The sequence below is a fragment of the Euprymna scolopes genome, chromosome 13 (assembly GCF_053919585.1).
Source record: "Euprymna scolopes isolate OS-2025 chromosome 13, ASM5391958v1, whole genome shotgun sequence".
NCBI classification, from domain to species: Eukaryota; Metazoa; Mollusca; class Cephalopoda; order Sepiida; family Sepiolidae; genus Euprymna; species Euprymna scolopes.
In genome coordinates, this window is record NC_136494.1 from 33450387 (window position 1) to 33472886 (window position 22500).

Consider the following 22500-nt stretch of genomic DNA (forward strand, 5'->3'; position numbering starts at 1 on the left):
TTTAAGGAAGACACGGAGTGCATGAGTGATGATGAGAGGTGTGGGAGCAGTAAGGAAATCAGAACACCAGAGTTGATTGACCCAATGGAGAATTTCTATGGATACGGATTGTCCTGTGTCTATACAGACAATAACTGCACAGTTTGATGTCAGTGTTGGAACTGTGCACACAATTATTCACGAGTAACTGAATGTGTAGAAGATTTGCGCAAAGTTTGTCACATGGTTGCTCCATCCTTGTCATTGATTATTTGACCAAGATGGGCATCAAGACAGTTCCTCACCCTCCATAAAGTCCAGACTTTACATCCTGTAACTTTTGGTTATTCTTTAAGCTCAAGGAAAACCTAAGAGGATGTTGTCATGAAATAATTGAGGAAATGAAAAAGGCTGTGTTGAGGATCATTGATACACTCCCATAAGAGGAATCCCATTGGTGCCTTTCAACAGCTGGTGGAATGGTATAACAGGTGCATTGTAACCAGAGGAGATTAATTCGAAGGAGACTAGAGTTTCATGTGTGTACTATCAATAAAAGTGGCCATACAGAAAAAAGTGTGGAAACTTATTGAAGCCACCTCGTAAGAAAATGTTTTTTACAATAACGTAAATGGATCAAGAATATATATTTTGTTACATAACAGAAGCTTTCATATGAAACAATATAAAAGTTTAAAAATAGATTGATTTCTCTGAATCCTTTCAACAATAAACCTAATTATACCCCAATATTTGTATATCTGTCACTCGATTTCATATACATAATTAAAAAGTATTTATTGAAGAATATTTTATTGTTTTGTTTTTTTGTTATAATAAGGTGCAGCGAAATAAGTATTATAGTACACATTCGATGCACAGTTAGGGGTAAATACAGATTAGTCACCACAATACCACATTACTCTATAAGTATGTTGGCTTTCAGTAAGAGTCGCACTTCTTTCTTTACAAAGCCATTCGGGGGAAGTGACGTCATACAAATTTTAAGGTATGAATAGCTAATATAATGTAACTTTTTTTAAAAGCAAGTATAAAAATAGAAGTTTTGTTGAAACAATCTTTATTTGAACTTTTATAGCAAAATTATTATATACCCTTTAAAATAAAAATAACCTTTATGATAAAACGTTTATAATAAAAATAATCTTTATAATAAAAATATGTTTATGCAGTGTTTTTTTTAATCAAACATCAGGTGTTGGTGAATTTTTTCCCATGAACCATAAAATAGAACTGTAATAAAAAGTATTTATGAACTGTTTTATTTTAATCAAACAAAATAATAGTTCATAAATATATTTAAAAATAAACAGTTCATAAATATATTTTTTTAAATTCATAAATATTTTTTTAAAAAATAGTTCATAAAGATATAAAAAAATAGTTCATAAATATTTTTTTTAAAAATAGTTCATAAATATATTAAAAAATAGTTCATAAATATATTAAATAAAATAGTTCATAAATATATTTAAAAAAAACACAGTTCATAAATATATTAAAAACAGTTCATAAATATATTTGAAAAAACACAGTTCATAAATATATTAAAAAACAGTTCATAAATATATTTAAAAAACAGTTCATAAATATATTAAAAGAACAGTTCATAAATATATTTAAAAAAACAGTTCATAACTATATTAAAAAGTATTTCATAAATATAGTTAAAAAACAGTTCATAAATATATTTTTAAAAAAGTTCATAAATATATTAAAAAAACAGTTCATAATATATTAAAAAAAACAGTTCATAAATATATAAAAAAAATTGTTCCTAAATATTTAAAAAAAAAACAGTTAATAATATATTTAAATAAGCAATTCATAAATATATTAAACAGAAAACAGTTCATATTATATTTTAAAAAATAGTTCATAAATATTTAAAAAAAAAACAGTTAATACATATATTGAAAAAAAAAAGTTCATAAATATATTTTAAAAAACAGTTCATAAATGTTTAAAAAAAAACAGTTCATAAATATTTTTTAAACAAAATCTCCTTTATTTTATGGTATCTTTTGTTTAGGTATGTTAAGGGAAAGTACGTAATTGTTAAAAATACCCTCCTCACGTTAAGAATAATTTTCTAAATAATAATATTATTTCAGCACGGTTCATCATCTATACAGGTATTCAAAAACGAATAACGGGCATTTAATAAATAAATTTGCTACATGACTAAGAATAGAACATTTGTCTAGAGGTCGGTTGTTCCATCGAATACAGCCTGGGGTGGGGCGTTGTTTCCTGGTCTAAACCCTGAATGGGGAGAGGCGTTGTTTCATGTTTCACAACCAGGTGGGGAGAGGAGAGTTCTTTCATGGTGTGAATACGGGGAGGTGCGTTGTTTCATTCTGTTAACCGGGGAGGATGGGCATTTTACCATGATGTGTACCTGGATTGACATGGTGTGAACTCAGGTGGGGGGACGATGTTCCACAGTGTGAACACAGGGGATGGGTCGTTGCTCTATTATGTGGATTAACAGGCTATACTAAAGTACTTGCTAAAAACTTTTTCAAGACTGTACGTTTTTGTTTTTGTAGAGAACTTTTGCCATTCTCCTTTGCCTGGTACTCCCAAATGGTTACCCATTTGCCACTGGTCTAGTTGAATGTTGCTTGTCTTTGGTAATAGACATTGTTTATTTACTCATCCAAGTTTAAGATTAAATTTATGTTTTTTTTTTTGTTGTTGTTTTAATATATATTTATGAACGAGTGTATATAGCTCCACTAGAAGACAAAAAATATGTAGATACCTCCTCTGGAAGATAACAAAGTAAGTAGATACACTCTATCGCCGCCGACGTCATCTGTAACAGTCTCTTCGTTTTGTAAGTGCCATAGTTAATGGCGAAACGTGATTCCGCCAATTATAAGAAGAGTCAAAATTGAACAAAGTTTAAACAACCCCAGAAATATTTATTTTCACTGAAAGAAAGAAAAACAGTTCCCTATTTTTTAAACTGCTACGTCTCTAGCGACATATTCGGTTGCGATTCTGAACGTTTCAGTTATGTTTCTGAATTTTGGAGATGAAGTTCGGTTTTTTGCATTATTTGGATTCTTCGAACTACTGTTCTCATCTTGACCGAAACGTTGTGAAAATGGCATTCAGCATATAGGCACGGGCAAAAATAGAAGAATGATACATAGTTTTGAAAGCCGATTTATCATAATTTTTTTTTGTAGGTTCCGATTACTTTTTGATTGCATTTGAAAGATTAAAGTTAACTTTCAAAAGGAAAAAAAATTTGTTCACGTGAAAAAAAAAGTTATAAAAAATGTTTTCACGGCGAGCTAACCAATTCAGCTAAGTTTTGAAGTTAAATAAATATTAGTTTTCTGTGTCTATTGAAAGATAATAAGTAAAGACCTCCCAAAAAAGCGAGCGATTTTGCGGAAGGTTTGTAAACACGAAATATACAGAAGCCCAAAACTTCAGCTAGTCGAAAGACTGTAAAAATGACGTCATGTAATTAAAAGGGAGAAAGGGGGTGCTATTTTTCTCCCCCCCCCCAGACGCGCATCCATATATTCCTATCCTGAACGTTTGTATCATTTTTACCATTTTTTAATTTAATTATTTTTCTACGTTCCTGTTTTTTAAATTATTATTTTTTTTAATTATTGCTCAAGATTATATAAAAAATTATGTTACGCCGAAATTTTTACATTCATACAAGCAAGGAAAATATTAAAATCTTATATATAAATTATGCGAAACCTGTAATTTAAAAAAAAAAATAGAAATAGTTTTTGCTATTATAATTTTTTTGTGTGAGAATATTAAATAAACAATGCTTAATTCAATATCGGTAGTTTGAGAAATTAATTTTTCTTCGAGTTATATCGAATTCATTAATACGGACTTTGAGGGCATTTTTCGTAATATTACTGTAAAAATTAAATAATGCTTTTTTTAATTGTTATAATTTACGATGTTTTATTTTTTTTAATTCTTTTTTTTTTATTACAAAAAACCATAACTTTAGTAAAGGTATTTTTGTTTAAACAAAATAATACATTTCCACGAATATTTAAATAAAAATGCTGAGTTCAATATATTCTGTGATCATTATGTAATAAATATTGAAAATTTCATTAAAATTGGTTACTTTCCTGATTTTTGGTGAATTTTTAAGTAAAAGGAGGGGTCAAAATGTTTATACATTTTGAGCATCGGCATTCATTTTGCACGTACCTACAAGATAGGAACAGTAGTCCGATGAATCGAAATAATACTAATAAACTGAATTTGTCCTTATCCTGTGAGTGTTCAAACGAACAGTTGAGAAATGCTGTTGTTCACTCTGGAGAACAAGAAACTCTGGCAAACACCTGTGGCGCCTATATAAGACGCATATAACACCATGACCATCCCAGCTACCCAATCAATCCCAGTAGATATTTTGTTTAGATACTCTACTATGGTATACAATAAACTAAGAAAATCCTGCCTAATTGACAACCTATTATCTTCAAAGAACCTTTCCATATCCAACCACACGCACACCCGACCTTCAAGAAACATCAAGAGAATATTGAATTTTTGCATGGAGAATTTCTGGAAAGACTACAATAAAAGGACGGCCATTGAAAGCATCAAACTTTGATGTCAAAAGGTTACGCTGAGTAATATGTGATCAGTTTCGAAATATCTTTTGGTCCATCATACAAATATATTTTCTTGGCTTCAGTCCCACAGGAGGCAAATTATGAAATAGATATGAGGACGGCTATTGGAAGGAACACAAGATTGTAGATGGAAGATGGAAAATTTTGGCCGGTTAGGGTTGATTTGCAAAGCAAAGAATTAAGTGAAAATGATGAACGTCAATTTGATGATCTGATGTAATTATTCCAGTTGTTTGTGTTAGTCAATGCGAATTTGTTTCACGATTGTAGGAGAAGAAGGCAGAGAATATCAGGAAGAATCTAAAGGTGGGGTTAGGATATTAGCTAGAGTTAAAAGAAAGCGAAATAGATTCGGAAGAATTAGGAAATGGAAAATAAGGAATAGGTTGCATTGAATCAAGAGAAAGAGGAGGAGATTAAGAAGAATTAAGAGGAGTGGGGACAGATTGGGTAGAATCAAGAGAAAGGGGGAAGAGATTGGGGCAAATCAAAAGAAGGGGGAAGAGATTGAGTAAAATGAAGAGGAGGAGGAAGAGATTGAGTAAAATTAAAAGAAAGGGAGAAATATTGGGTAGAAGCAAGAGTGAGGAGAGATTGGGTAGAAGCAAGAGAGGAAGAGATTGAGTAGAATGAAGAGAGGGTGAAGATATTAGAAAGAAAACAAAGGAGAGGGAAGAGACTATGAAAAATGGGGGAAGAGATTGAGAAGAATCAAGAGTAGTGGGGAAGGGGAGATTACAAAGAAACAAGGGGAAGGGGAGGAAATTACGAAGAATCAAGAAGTGGAGAGAAGAGATTAGGAAGAATCAAGAGAAGGCGGGAGAAAATTATTTAGAATTAAAAGACAGCGAAATAGATTAGGTAAAATCATGAAATGACGAAGGACAAGAATATTTGGTATATACAAGAAGAGGAGAAGGGAGAGTTTAGATAGAATCAAAAAGAGGGAGAGGATGAGATTAGGTAGAGTTAAGGGGAAGAGAAGAGATTAAAGTAAAACGAGGAGGAGGGGGATAGGAGAAAGGAAGTTAATATTAGTTAGAACACAAAAAAAAAACGAAAAAAAACGGAAGGAGATTAGAATTACGAAGGTGAGAAGATTAGGTTAAATTAAGAGAGAAAGGGAAACCTCAAGTTGAATTGAAACGTGCGTTCAATATAAGCGAACGTCTATTGTAATTATCCGATGATAAAAATTGAGAGGAGGCAATTTCCATCTCGGAATTCTGTTCTCATAGCTGAAAAACGCCTTGAGGTGGATACAAAAACATGAACTCACAGAAGATTTACAATGGCAAGTGCTCGTCTGCTCTCCAATCTATGTCTCCCTTATCAAACTTTCACAAAAAACACCCACTCGACTAGCTAAACCCACTAGCAACAATTTCCCCCACTCTCTATCTGTGCCTAAATTTAAACACAGATTCCATGGACAAAGTTTCTTTCCTAGAACTATCGGCCTGTGGAACTCTGTTTCACTGGCCTGCTTTCCGGTCGATTACAATATAGTAGTTGTTCAATGTAAACAAGTTCTTATCTTAATTTTTATAGTTGTTGTTTTACGACGTTTCGCCAACTATTCCTCTGGTCTTCGTCAGGTTGTTAACCATGACGATATAGGAATGCAGAATCTTCAACTATATCTTCTGTAATTACTGCCTTCTGTAGTTGTTGTTGTCGTCTCACCACGTTTTGTCCAACTAATCCTCTGGCTGGCTTCTAGGTAGGATTGAAACCGCTATCTTCAGACAATGCTCACCTGGAACTGTAGAAATTCAACGTCTCTATCCACTGCACCACGGGCCCCAAAGGGCGATCACAGTTAGATGTTTTGGTCTTATACATCCAAGTCTTTTGCTATCTGATCTTCCATAGTATGGTCCGTACCGAAATAAATAAAATATACAAATTACTCATCTCAAAAAGAATTCCAATAATTAAATGATATAAACAAGTTCTTCTTGAGCCGTCCTTTTACAAAATTCAAAGATAGAGGCGATGAATTTTCACAAGATCGATATCATTTTAAAACTTGACCCTTCGGACGACAAATATCGAAAAATTGGCCAAAATCATTCATTCCTTCACGCTCAAGTGGGTACTTTTCTACAGGGACGGGTCGCTTTTTCACCGATATTTTCGAAGATCATCCCCTCTTTTCAATTGTCTAGTCTTAATTTAAACATTCGCCACTTCCGGTTTGGCGATGGGCGCAGTAGCAAAGACGTCACGTTTTTTTTTTCACGTTCTTTTCCTCCTTCGCGGTACAGGTTCAAGCCTGCTTGCCTACTACCACTTTTTTTTTAATCAATACACACCTCCAAACACCTGGGCAACGCCGGGAACCTAGGCTAGTATATTATATATCATTATAATGATATTCGAAAAAGAGGCTAAATCAAAAGGATGTCACACTTATTCTTGTCCAATATTGCCAGATTCGCCTTTTTAAAGCCAAAATTTCATGAATTTGGCTTCTTTTTTTTTAAAGCATTTAGACCTTGAAAAATTGTATTTCGTCCTTTTCAAAGGATAACGTATGGACTAAGTAAGGAAGGAATAGGCAGAATATGATATAAATAAAGACAGTCAATGTAATAGATTTAATTGTAGAAAGTCAATATAATAGTCAATATAATAGCAATATAGACAGTCAATATAATAGCAATAATTGTAGAAACAGTTTCAAAAAACCTGTACTAGGAGAAATTGGAATCAAGGGGAAGATTGGGAACATACAGCAGATAGTATTGATGAAAACTGCGGAAATCTTAAGGACAACCTTCGAATACAGAATCTAGCTCATAAACTATAAATACTAACCAGCCACATTGCAACATAAATAAAACAAAAGTATGGAAGAAACACCACATGAAACCAAGAGAACTGAAACTGCAAGAAATCTTATAAAATCTACGACACCACCCCAAAAAAGTAAAAACTGGCACAATTTTTGCTTGTATCACACAAAATAATCGTCAAAGGTTAAGGAAAATGAAAGGACGGGAGACAAAACTCTGTACAGACCTCCACTAGATGAGTGCAAAGAACGTTGAGTCTTCATAGAGACTAGTTGCCACCTAAATTCCAGTGAAAATCAATGGTCGTTGCCAGCAATAAATCAATGGTAAACGGCTTTACAATAGCATGAATTTATTTGCTAAGGCTCTCAAAGAATACCCCCACCGCTTATCAGCAGTGAGTAATTTGTGTAAATGGTGTGTGTGAAAACCACCACCACCACCAACAACAACAACAACAACAACAACAACAACACTAACAACAACAATAATAATAATGATGATGATAATAATAATAATAATAATAATAATAATAATAATAATAATATAAATAATAATAATAATAAAGTCATTCTAGGTAATTGGAATCTGCCCAAATTGATTTCATGGACAAAACAAAAGATTGGAGTTAAAAAATTCAATTATTCAAATATTCATAGAAAAATTACTTCAAAAAGATTGCATCAGCCATCAAAAGTTAAAAAATATCTGAAAATTGCTGACCGATGCCAAACAAACTTAAGACATCTAAATAATAAATGCATTTAGTCTACATTTAATAAAAAAAAAAATAAAATAAAAGTTCTTTAAGTAAATTACATCAATTGATGTAAATTAACTTTTTTTTCATTGCTTGGTTCAAACGTCTGAAGTTTCCAATTCATATAACTGTTGTTGTTTTTTTTTTCTTTTTCTTTTTTTCTAGTCCTAGTGGCTTTAGTTAAATTCCATTTTGTGGACTGTATCGCTATATTAGATTTTATCTTCATGACCTGTACTGCAGTGGGACGAATTTATAGTTATAAACGATAGACTATTTAAAATATTAATTTACGAGCTATACATACTAGACACTACACAACACTGCCCTGTCTTTCCTTGCCCTGGAGTCTTTATGTTTTTGAGTTTCTAACTCAGTTATGTCTTTCTTTAAAAAGAGCATCACTCTTCAAACAATACTGAAATTCACACCTACAAATTTCAGCTTCTCTGTTTTCTCTCAGCTATCATAAAATCCGACTACCTGTCCTCCTCAATTCGTCCCTCCTAAAGCAGTCATTCCCTTCTTATGCAAATTAATGCTATATATATATATATATATATATATATATATATATATATATATATAACGATTACCTTATATATATATATATATATATATATATATATATATATATATATATATATATATATATTAAAAATCCAGCAACAAGCACAACTTCTTTACCGCTTTTTCTTTCTGCGATATCCACACCAGACATGCCAAACAGGCGTGATTCCGCTTTTGTGAGTAGTTTCTTCTAATATAAGTTTAAAAACTGCTTCACATAATCTTTAACCGACAATTCCAAATAAATGAAGCTGGCTTTTGTAAAAGTTAATAAATCAAAAATTAAGTGAAGATTAACGCCGTCTTTATGTGACACCAAGCGGGGATAACAAGTTCTACAAATGCTTAATATTATCGATATCTCAAAGTAATCGCATTTAAAGACAACATACTATATTGATGAAAAAAACTAAAAAAAACTCGCGTATCAAAACAAAAAAAAGTGTATCGATAACTGCTGGTGACGCTATAGGTAAGAGTAAGCTTTTGATACCAAAACTGTTACCACTCATGGTTAACGGCTGATGAGAACAGATCGTCGCACATCCTACAAAACGTATAGAAAAAAAAAATTAAAATCATTGATTATAGTACACCCTTCGACAATACGACACTAATTAGCCATTCTTGTGTATGCGTGTGTATCGATGCCTCCGTTCAGTCTCAAGAGACAATGGACACTCCTGTAGGGGTGGCTGCGTATGTAATTGTAAGTAGTGGGGCGGATTGCTAAAACAATCTTTCACTTGGTGCTTGTATCACTAAGTGAAAGATTCTTATGGAATATTGAGATCACCTGCCCCATTAAAGGCAAGAGTTGTACAATCCCGAACTAACCCTCTCCTGAATCGGAACCGCTTGGGTCCAATGGCAAGGCGAGGCCCAAGACTGACTGGAAACAATGCTGAGATAAACAGAGAGCACATACAACGCCTGGAATTCCGAAAAGATCACCTATTTTAGTATAGACCAGGTTCAAAGTTGCTTAACTTTGGTGATCTGATGGTAACCGGTGTATCAACGTGATTATGCTGTGTGTGTGCGTGTGTGTGCGTGTGCGTGTGCGTGTATGTGTATGTGTATGTATGTGTGCCTACATCACAATATACACATTTTTGTCATGAGGATGGTCAGGTTGGAAGCGACTTGTGTAGAAACACCAATTTTGTGTTTTGTTTTTAATAGAGAGATACAATCAGCTGGTGGCGCCTTAGATGACAGTATGCTTTAACCATATTTATATTTCTCCTACGGCGGGATGATGAGAGACAAGAAATTGTTTTAGCTAGACAAGTGTTTGTTGCGAATGTTTTGCGAAAGGAGGAATAGATTGAAGCTTAGTTGAGCAGCCGGCATGAAAATAAAGATAGAGCAGATAAAGACTAGCCAAAATATAATCAAGCAAAGTATATCTCGGTGAAGATTGTGAAAAAGGTTTAAACATTTAAATGATTATTTTTATTGGTATTTTAAAGATTTTTTTAAAGATTTCACATAAAAAAACTTTAAACTAGTACGCATTTTACAGATGTCTGTAAAAAACGCAGCATCAATAAGTATCAGATCGGTAACACACGAGCATCAAAGATCAAAGTGTAGTACCCGTTCCGGCAGATGCTGAACTGAAAGACCATTGCCCTTGAGGCAATCAGTTTCTGGTCCATGTAGGGGCAACTCTATATACCAAGAGGCAGCACTACCAGCTTCCTCTCCCTTTCTCTTGGCGAGCTGGACCGCCTTTCCCTTCTCTTCCCCCCTCTCCACATTAAAAAACGGCCTTGTGCCTAATTTGCTTAGCGGGGAAGCAAATAAATACCCAATTTTACCGGTTTGTAGAAATGTGGCGGATCGGATAGTCTGTTTATGTAACTTACGCTCACACCCTCATGTGTTGTTCATGAATGGTAAGTGATTGAGAAAAGCATGGCTCACAGAAGGAAGAGACGAAACATACTGATATATGATAACAAATAAATGTAGATTTATTTACATAAAAATACATGAGAGAGAATAAGAATACAGATAGTAGAGTTTATTGAGGAGAGAGTAATGTTATTTGCGTTTAGTATTTGATGAGAGGCTGGTTGACTGGTCAAGCCGAATGGAACGTGTTTTGTCACATCTTGACTTGTTGAGAGTCCAGCAGAAAAGAGAAAGAAGTCTATAAAACAGGAAGTGACATATCTGCCTTTACCCTCTGGTGGCAAGGAATGTGTCACCAGAGTTAAAGGGCGATAATCGAGTTTAGCTTAAGAGTACCGTTTTGTGTCTGTGTGTCTGTTGGTTGGGAATTTCGATTCCCACACAAATAGCATTTTAAACTACTGTAATTTATTTTACGCATATCGTACATATTTAAACATGATTTTTTTCTGTTTCAGATTATTAAAACATCTTTCATAATTTTCTGCAATATTCTCACCAATGTTCACCCGGAAACAGTTTTCTTTAGGGCTCATCTTTCATCATGATAATGCTCGTCCTCACATAGCACTACTGATCAAAGATCTAGGAGAATTTGGTCGGAAAGCCTTGTCCCTATCCTACATATTTTACTGACTTAACTCCCTTGGATTATCACTTATTTCGAGGATTACAAAACCATTTAGATAGCCTTAGGTTGACATCATAAGAGGAGATAGAGAATGAATCAGATTCATATTTCACATCAAAGCATAAAGAATTTTACAAGCGAGTCATTTATAAGTTCGTTCGCAGATCGAATCTGGTTATAGAGAGCAAAAGTCGTTATTGCTATAAAGATTTTCAAAACTACAGATTTTCATTTTCAAAATGAAGTATATTGAATCCGTAAAAAATAATAATACTTTTTATAGAAAAAACACTACCGTGCTGAGAGTTTTTCTTAACCGCTTCACCAGATTCTGTAAACAATAATTTTTCTTTCAAGACAAATGGCGTAAATCTATATTATGTTTCTCTTCATCTGCCAGCCTATCTGTCCATTACATTTTTTCTTGGAAACTATTGAACCGATTTGGCTGAAACACACTGTTAAGGGTTAAGAGAGATTAGTATTGGTACCAGTTTTTCTCAGGCAATACTGGGCTGATCTGGCTTAAATTTTTTATGAGCCTTATTCATGATAAGGTGCAGTGTACTCAGTATTATGGTATCTGTTTGATGCACAGTTAAAGATTAATATGGATTAGTATATGATACGTAAATGAGCACATATTTAAGCTTATTTAACGATCAGTTTGGCAAAAAGCACTCAACCACTGATTCTAATCAATGACTACAACGTTTGCCCCTTTTTGAACATGTTAAAAAGTTTTATATATTATATATAATACTAGCCTGGGTGCCCGGCGGTGTTTGTAGGTGTGTGTTGAGCAAAAAAAAAGGGGGTAGTAGGTAGGCGGGCTTGAACCCGTGACGTGAAGGCAGAAAAGAAAGTGAAAGAAAATCTGACATCTTACCGCTACTCCATGACGCGACCAGAAGTCTAAAGCATTCAAATTTAATGTTGATGACTTGCAGAAATGGCGTTGCTTTAAGCCTCCCACAAAAGCAAATTAGACACAAGGTCGTTTTTAACAGGGGGGAGGGAATCAGTTTCTCCAAAAAGGGGTCACTCTAACAGTATCCAAATAAATAGTGATTATCTCAGGATGAAGGGTTTCCCTTACATTGATCACAGACCAATTACAAAACAGATACTACCCGGCCAGAAGGCCAGACAGTTTCATTGCAATAGTTTCACTTTACTGGAGACAATGGCATTGTGGGAATTTTGTTAAACTTGAACAAAAAAAGATAGAGACGATGCGAGATATCATGATCTGAGAAGTATACAAAAACTTCTTGCGGAATCTAACCGATGCAAGAACCCTGATGCAAAAAGCCTTTTGTGGACATACATAAACACTCTCGCACATTTGGCCTTTTATATGTTATACTAGCCTGGATGTCTGGTGTTTCCCGGGTGTTTGGAGGTGTGTGTTAAGCAAAAAAAAAAAGGTGGTAGTAGGCAGGTAGGCTCGAACCTGTACCGCGAAGGAGGAAAATAACGTGAAAAAAACGTGACGTCTTTGCCGTTGCGTCCATCGCCAAGCCAGAAGTGGCGAAGTTTTAAATTAAGGCTTGTCAATCAAAAAAAAAGGGGATGGCTTTCGAAAATATTCGGCGAAAAAAGTGACCTCTTCTTGTAAAAAAGTGCCTAGTTCAGGGTGATGTTTTTAACCAAATTTTGAATATTTGTTTTTAACCAATATTTAAAAATTGCAAAACGACACCGATCTCACGAAAATCCGTTGTCTCTATCGAAAGTTTTAGATAGACATACATGATGATTTCAACGTCTTGTCAGACGAGTGCCACTTGCTCAGACACTGAAAGTCCATGAGCCTGAAAATGACTTTTTTTAGTCCTGCCGGCAAATTCACACACTCAAACAGACATGACACTGAAGACGGTCATTGGTATACATACACGCATGCATACATATATACACATACACACATATACACATGATGGCAGCAAATTCGTTTTCGAATATTGGCATTACTTGATATAGTACATATAAAAAAATATATATATACAGAAACATGAAAACAAATCAGTGATGGGCCGCACGAAGGTGGTTTTTAAGCCCTGCCAAACTCTGGCATTCTTTGGCACACATTGTGCAGACATGTGTGCCACTAGCAGCACGTTCTTGATGGTCACTTCTATGTATATTCAAATGCCGCTTTAGACCACTTACTGTTTTGAATATCACCCGCAGTTGACACTGGTTAGATCTGGCAACACAAGATTGTTTTTGTGGGCCACTGTGCTGATGAGTAGTCTGGTGGCTTATCAGCCCAGCTCTGCTCAGACATAATCTCCCACACACCTCACACTCATGACCAATTTGGCGCCCCAGCTCATCCACTTGCTTCTTGCACCTTCCCTTTCTGGATATCATGTTCCAGTCGTTCATACTGGGTTCGATCAGCCTCAAACTTGCCCACACCTCCCTACAAGGTCCTTCTCCACCCTTCATGATCCAAAGCAAGATTCTCCCAGGTTCTCTCATCCATCTCACATTTTTTCAAGATGGACCTCAAACAATCCTTGTATCTCATTTTAGGCTTTTGAGCCAAACATCTTCCCTCAGCAAGCTCCCCATAAAGGAGTTGTTTGGGAAGTCGACTGTCTGACATCCTCACCACATGACCACTCCATCTCAGTCTATGTTTGATAATGACAGCTTTAATGTTCAGACATTGGGTTTGTTCTAAAACCTCAACATCACTGACATACATTTGACAGCCCACACCTAATATTCGCCATAGGCACATCTGATGAAACCGCTCGAGATGCCTCAAATGCTTCCTGTATGTTGTCCAAGTTTCACAGGCATAGAGAAGAGCAGAGAACCTTAATCTTTGTTGGCAGTGAGATCCCGTGACAACTCCACAAACGCTTGTCCAACTTTCCAAAGGCATTACTTGCCCTACTGATATGTAATGATACCTCATCATCCAGGGCACCTGACATACTTATGTATACAAACTTAGCGAGAACCACTATCTTTGACCCATAGATATAAACTGATGGTTCATAGTATGGCATGCCTGGCACAGGTTGATACATTAAGACAGTTTTTTTACATTGATAGTCAGGCCCAATGCACTGCAGGCAACCGCAAAGGCATCCAAAAGACGCTGCATATCAGCCCCCATATGAGCCACCAGATCACAGTCATCCGCATAGAGCAAGTCACAGATCATGTTGGTGAGTACCTTTATATTTGCATTGAAGCGCCTAATGTTGAACAACCCCCAGTAGTTCGGTAGCGAATATAGACACCAACAGAGCAACTCCCAAATGCCATCCGAAAGATCATGGTGAAATACAATGCAAAGAGTGTGGGTGCTTGAATGTCTCCCTGCTTAACACCATTTTCTACTGAAATAGGATCAGCCATTTTCCCCCCAACGTTGATTACAGCCTTCATATCATCGAGCTTTAAGATGGTTACAAACTTGTTAGGACAGCCAAGCTTTTTCAGAATCTCCCACAAAGCATCGCTATTGACTGTATCAAAGGCCTTTGTCAAATCGATGAACACCGGATACAAACCCTTTCGCTGTTTTTTACATTTCTCCTGTAGTTGCCTGGCTGTAAAAATCATATCCACTGTCCCTCGACATCTTCTGAAACCGCACTGCGACTCAGGCAAAATATTTTCAGCAATGTGCTCCAGCATTCTGTCTAGCATGATTCTACAGAGCACCTTACCGACTACTGACAGCAAAGAGATGCCTCGATAGTTTCCACATTCATCTCTGGTACCCTTTCCCTTGTATAGCACCACCATCAATGCATCCTGCCAATCATGTGGAACACACTCATCTCGCCAAGCAGTCTGCAACAAATCCGCTGAGCATTGCATCATCTTTGGCCCAGAACATTTAAAGATCCCTACATGCAACAGATTCATGCCAGAAGATTTTCCATTGTTCAGCTTATGGACAGCTGCTTCAACCTCCTGGAGAGAGGGAACCTCTGCCAAGATATCCTTAACCGGATTGCTAGGAATCGACCAAACAAACTCCTAATCAACATATGATGGCCTGTTCAGGAGGTCATCAAAATGCTCCCTCCATCTATGCAGAATGTCGGTAGGATCTCAAAGAAGATCCCCACCATCCCTCGAGCGCAAAGGAGTGATAGGTGATCTGGATGGTCCGTAAACCGCACATAGTAGGATGTATAAGACCTTGGTGATGTTTGAATCCGAGGTAAGCTGTATTTCCTCAGCTTTCTGCCTCCACCATTCATCCTGCATGTTCCGCAATCCCCCTTTGCACCTCATACTTGATTGCCTTAAAATTGTCCCTCAATCGATCTTGCTCACCATCCGTCAAACCACCACCGAGATAAGCATGCAATGCTCTGGCCTTTGAATCAAGCTGAGCCTGAATTTCAGTATCATTCTCATTGAACCAATCCTGATGTTCACGCTCACAATAACCTAATATTCTCTCACATACCTCATAGACAGATTCCTTAAATGCAGACCAAGTGTTTTCACAGTCAATCTCTTCCATCTCTTTAACTAGTTTCTCCCTCACAATAATGTCCCTTAGACGGGTAACATTAAATCGTTTTGGGATAACCACACCAGGTCCCCTGATCTTGGGCTTCACAACACACTTAACCTTTGCACGGACCAACCGATGGTCGGTCCAGCACTCTGCACCACGCATGACACGAACACTGCAGATATCCCTCATCTCACGTTTTCTGACTAACACAGTCTATCAAGTGCCATAGTTTGGAGCCAGGATGCATATTTGTCCTTCTGCTGAAACACGGTGTTACCGATTTTAAAACCCATCTCTGAACAAAACTGCAACATCATATGCACATACATGTCTATAAACATACACACATATATACATACATGATGATTGCAACGTCTTGTCAGACGAGTGCCACTCCCTCAGACATTTAAAATCCATGAGCCCAAATGCCTGAGGGAGTATCTATACAAAGATGATGTCACAGAGTCTTAGCTTTGTACGACAGCTAAGTCTCTCTCTCTCGGTTCAAAATGTTGAGATCCAGCAACAAGCAAGAGCAAGATAGCCAGCAACAAATCAAACTGCAGACCAGCTTAATGCGGGTAATGGTCTCCCGCTTTGTTTTTTAAATCAGAGATTTGCTTCTCCTAGAAAGGTTGCCTTCACCACGGCTTACGGGAGCCCCTTCCACCCCAATACACATATACACACACATACACACACACACACAAATATACACTGTGCTAGTTGGCCGTTGACCCAGAAAAAGAGTTCATTCGCCCTTTCATTCATACATACATACATACATACATACACAATACATAATACACATACATACACATACATACATATACATACACACATGCATACATACACATATACATACACATATATATACACACATATACAAATACACACATATACATGATGATTGCAACGTCTTGTCAGACGAGTGCCACTCTCACAGACACTTAAAGTCCATGAGCCCAAAAATGACTTCCATCGCCACAGGACGATTTTTATAGACAAACACCTAAGGGAGTATCTATACAAATATGATGTCACAGAGTATTAGCTTTGTACGACAGCTAAGTCTCTCTCTCGGTTCAAAATGTTGAGATCCAGCAACAACAAGAGCAAGATAGCCAGCAACAAGTTAAACTGCAGACCAGCTTAATGCGGGTACTGGTCTCCCACTTTATGATTTTTTAAATCAGAGATTTGCTTCTCCTAGAAAGGTTGCCTTCACCATGGCTTACGGGAGCCCTCTCCACCCCAGCACACACATACATACACACAAACACACACGGTGCTAGTTGGCCATTGACCCCGAAAAAGGGTTCATTCGCCCTTTGAAAGGTTTTGATTTTAATCCTGTAGGGAGACTAGCCACCCTCCTCACCAACAAGTCTGGTGGGGGAACTAGTTTAGTCGCCGGTAACCCGACTATGAGGCAGGTAGTACTGGGTTACATGGTACCAGTAGCATATGACATGACCTGACATATACATACATATACACATACATACGTACACATATATGCACATATACATACATACACATACATTTACGTACATATACATACACATACATATATATGCATTTATACATATACATGCACACACAAGTATATATATACATGTATACACACATAAACATACATACACACATACATATACACATATATATATATACACAGAGATATACATACAAATGCATAGACATGTACATATATAAACATACATGCACACATACACACATACATACATACACACATACACACATACATACACACACATACATACATACATACACACATACACACATACACACATACATACATACATACATATAATGGTGGCAGATCAATTATTACATGCTTCCAGCATTTCAGGCCTACACATGTCACAATTTTTCCATTGCCACAGGACTATTTTTTATGGACAGATGCCTGAGGGATTATCTATACAAAGATGATGTTACAGAGTTTTAGCTTTGTACGACAGCTAAATCTCTCTCTTTCTCGGTTCAAAATGTTGATATCCAGCAACAAGCAAGAGCAAGATAGCCAGCAACAAGTCAAACTGCAGACCTGTTTAATGCGGGTACTGGTCTCCCGCTTTATGTTTTTTTTAAATCAGAGATTTGCTTCTCCTAGAGGGGTTGCCTTCACCACGGCTTACGGAAGCCCTTTCCACCCCACATACACATGGAAATAAACACATGCATGCACACATACATGCATACATACAGGTGCGCACAAACATACACATGCATGTACACACCAATGCAAACATACACACGTAGAGTTACACATATATGCATATACATACATATGCATATACACACGTATACAAAGACATACATGTAAAATACTTATGAAGGAGTGTTCCAAAGGTCATAAAATCCTCAATGATCAGGACGACGATGGTGGTGATGGGTACGATTAAATGAGTTTGACATGAATAAAAAAAACATATTTGTTTGTCTTGTTTTTATTGGATTGTTATATATACATACATATATATATACATATACATATACATACACATATATATGATGATTGCAACATCTTATCAGACGAGTGCCACTCCCTCAGACACTTAAAGTCCATAAGCCCAAATGCCTGAGGGAGTATCTATACACAGATGATGTTACAGAGTCTTAGCTTTGTACGACAGCTAAGTCTCTCTCTCGGTTCAAAATGTTGAGATCCAGCAACAAGCAAGAGCAAGATAGCCAGCAACAAATCAAACTGCAGACCAGCTTAATGCGGGTAATGGTCTCCCGCTTTATGGTTTTTTAAATCAGAGATTTGCTTCTCCTAGAAAGGTTGCCTTCACTACGGCTTACGGGAGCCCTCTCCACCCCAACACATATATACATACACACAAATATACACGGTGCTAGTTGGCCGTTGACCCCGAAAAAGGGTTCATTCATACATACATACATACATACATACATACATACATACATTTAAGCAGACAGGTGAGATTTATATAATAGATTCTATAATTATAAATGATTTCCAACCAGCAATATATATCTACATCGCCAACGCTACATGACGACCATTAGTTAAAGGAAAAAAAAAAGACCTGATTTCACTTGTTAAATACTAGATTATTTTTAGATGTTTGAAATGTTGCCATGCTTTTGTCTTCTTATTTTGAAAGCCCGGAACTTTTCTGCAGATTTTTCTCCCATTAATTACGGCTTTACTTTCAGATGTAATCGACGCACGTTCAGAATTCTCAGGTGTTTGGTTTATTAAAGGTCTTCCCAAACACGGATTAATTTCTACGGATTCCTGGCAAGATTGCAAACCAGATGAGTACCAGACTTATTTCGGCTTCATTCATACAATCCGTTTAATCCTTTCTTTTGCTTGCATGTACAATTTTCAGAGTTTGATGCAGATTAAAAGGCGTAAAACTTCGCTCAGTGTGTTGTACATTTATTTTTCTCGTGTTTGCCTTAGTGGTTTTATTTGTATAAACACTTGCATGAAACGTGTCACCATTTTGGATATCTGGAGTACCATTTTTATTTATTTAAGAACATGGTTTTTGTAAGAAAATAATTCAAATAACATTCTGCTTATCGCTTCCTTAGTTAGTCTATATGTTTTGCTTTGAAAAAGGCTAAATATAATTTTTGAAGGCCAAACTGCTTCAGAAAGGCCAAATTTGTAAATTTTGGCTCTAAAAAGCTAATCTGGGTACCCTGGACAAGAATATGAACGTGACCTCCTTTTGATGTAGCATTGTTTTCGAATATCATTATAATAACATGCGCTCATTATTATAATGGTGTGAAAAAAGAACTCACAGTAATTTGGACATGCAGTGGTTCTTCACCCAAGAAAGAAATCAGCAAGACATTATGTAAAAAAGGGGAACATTCAAAAGAAACAGGGCAAAAAAGAACATTGTCTAGACTGAAGGAGTAAACTAAGGATTATCTCTTACAATGTGATTTTATTATTTGTATTGAACTATGTAGCACAATATTAGTATTCATTAGTACTTATTAATTTATCTGATTTGGGTCAGTTCTATGTTTAAAATACAATGGGCACGATTTTCATAGAAATGTTAATAAACTCATATTTATTGTGTGTTATTGGCTTTTCTCTCCACAAAAGAAAAACTTTTTAGACTATGTAGAAAAATATTAGCTTTCTCAAAACATTTTTGTAGATTCATTTCTCATTCCCCAGAATTTCCACAGGTCCCGCTACTTACAAATGAAACTATTTTTTATAATATATAAAGACAAGAACTATTAATCAAAATGAGAAAAATGTTCAACGTCAATAACATTCACTTCCCTTATTTTGTCCTTTAGTTCTCACATTCCATGAGTGACATTTCTGTCAAAGGGGGAAAAATTGCTGTTTACTGGGTTAGAATCTATCCATATAACATTTATCGTTAATTAGTTTTTGATTTTAAAGTGGTATGTTCTTAGCTCTTTACATCAACTGGCTTCATCCTTTGTCTGAAGCGATTTCCATTTCAAAACCAAACAAAAAAAAAACAACAAACATTCAATAATAGTTAACTAAAAAAAATTGAGAAGAAAAATGAGGAGACAAATAATAATTGATTGATAAAATTAGCCTTGCCGAAATCAACATGCAAATATCAGGCAGTCTCAGCAGAGACTAAAGCAAATATGTCTTAAATTAACCACAATATTGTTTTACAAGGTTTTATAGGATTCTTTCAAATTTAGAAGATTCAAACAAATTTTTGCTTTGTTTTGTTTTGTTTGGAATTTAAAATACTTTCTGGACAAACCATGTTCAGATTACTACATACCAATTTAACATACACTTCTATTAGACAATTTTTCCTCCCCCATGCTACTTGACCCATTCCTCTCTTTGCACTGTTCTGATTTTGTCTGAATGGACCTTTCTTCAATTCAGGAATAGTCTGAGGACCGTTTTGATAGATTTTATTTTACTTTAAAAAACGTTTAAAAAATTTATTCGACAATCCAAATTTTCGATTACAGTTAAAATAACCCTAACTCTACACCCTAAATCCTAATTCTAACCTTAAACCTTTAACCCTAACACTACCCCACTAAAAAAATATAGTTTTTAAGCATGCAAGAAAAATGTTTCTAATTATTAAAAATAATAAAATAAAACAATATTTATTCATACTATTTATGGTATATTGTTGGTATATTTCATTTTATTGCTTTTTCATTTTCTTTTAAATTGTAATTCATATCTGATGAATGTTGCTATTTTCTGTTTCTTAGCATTTTACAAAATTTGCTCGGCGATGCATGCGACAGTCAGCATAACTTGAGCATATGTAGAGACATTTGGTTCACAAAATGCACTAGCACTAAAATTATATACACTAACAAGTGAAACATGCACAGTGAACGAGGCCTGAAAAAAATGACTCAGTTCAGCATTGCCCCCCCCCCATTTAGGCCCAAAAGTCCCTATGAGACGTCAAATCCTGATGAAACTGAACAAACGGTGCAAATTTAGGCCTTAACATATGTAAATTTGAGTTCTGTACTATGCAAAAAAAGAAATGACTAAGTCCATCATTTGCCCCCCCCCTGCCTCCCATTTATCCCCAAAGTCCCCAATGCCTTAACATATTTAAATTTGAGTTCAGCACCATGCAAAACTGCTAAATAGATATACACAGAAAATTTTAGGCAAATATGGTAAAATAGTTCCAAAAATGGAGTGTTTTTATCATCCCAAAAAGAGCCCCTGAGGCACAGCCAAGAGTTATCGCAAAGTATAAACAAACAAAATTATATAGTTACAACTTTTCAGAAAGTTTTATAAGAATCCAAGGTATCGATTTTTTAAAATAAGCACAAAAGTGTCAATTTTAGCCATTTTAACCCGAAAGGACCCCCAGAGTTTCCCGGAAGTTTTCTCGGAAAATTTGTTGTGTTAGTTTTTTACTCATATCATGTTTAATGTTTGTGAAACATTTCAAAAAATTCCAAGGCGTAGTTATTGAGAAAAGTGCGGATGGACGAACGGACAAAAGTGAATTTACAGGTCCACCCTCTTCTAACCCTAACCCACCCTCCTTTTCTAACCCTAACCCTAACCCTCCTCTTCTAACCCTAACCCTAACCCTCCTCTTCTAACCCTAACCCTAACCCTCCTCTTCTCGGGAGACCAAAAAGTAAATAACAAAGGGGAACAACTCCTACTCAAAACAGGAAAATAGCAATAGAGAAATGCAGAAAATGTAACAATGAGGATTAAATAATCGTTAACTAAAAAATATAAAATCTAATCTATATAAATAAAACAGTAGATGCATGTATGTGCGTTTCTGTGTGAAAATATTTAACCGATAAACCTTTAAACTACTTTTCACATAACACTGAGATTAACAGGAAATGGCAATCATACACCAGGGATTGTTTATACTAAATAAAATCTTTGTTTGGATAGATGAATAATGCGTACAGAAATATGTCGGCAAGTTGAAATGCAAAATGTTCAGCTACACTTGCCGACAAATTCCTATTACTTTTGTGCATGCGCAAATTCACTCATAACTAGAAATGGCTTAATTTTAGATATTTCTTATCTATATGTCGATAGCTAAAATGGTAGGGAACGCAGCTGAGGGATATGGTTTTGATTCTAGCTGATAACACTCTAGTCATTT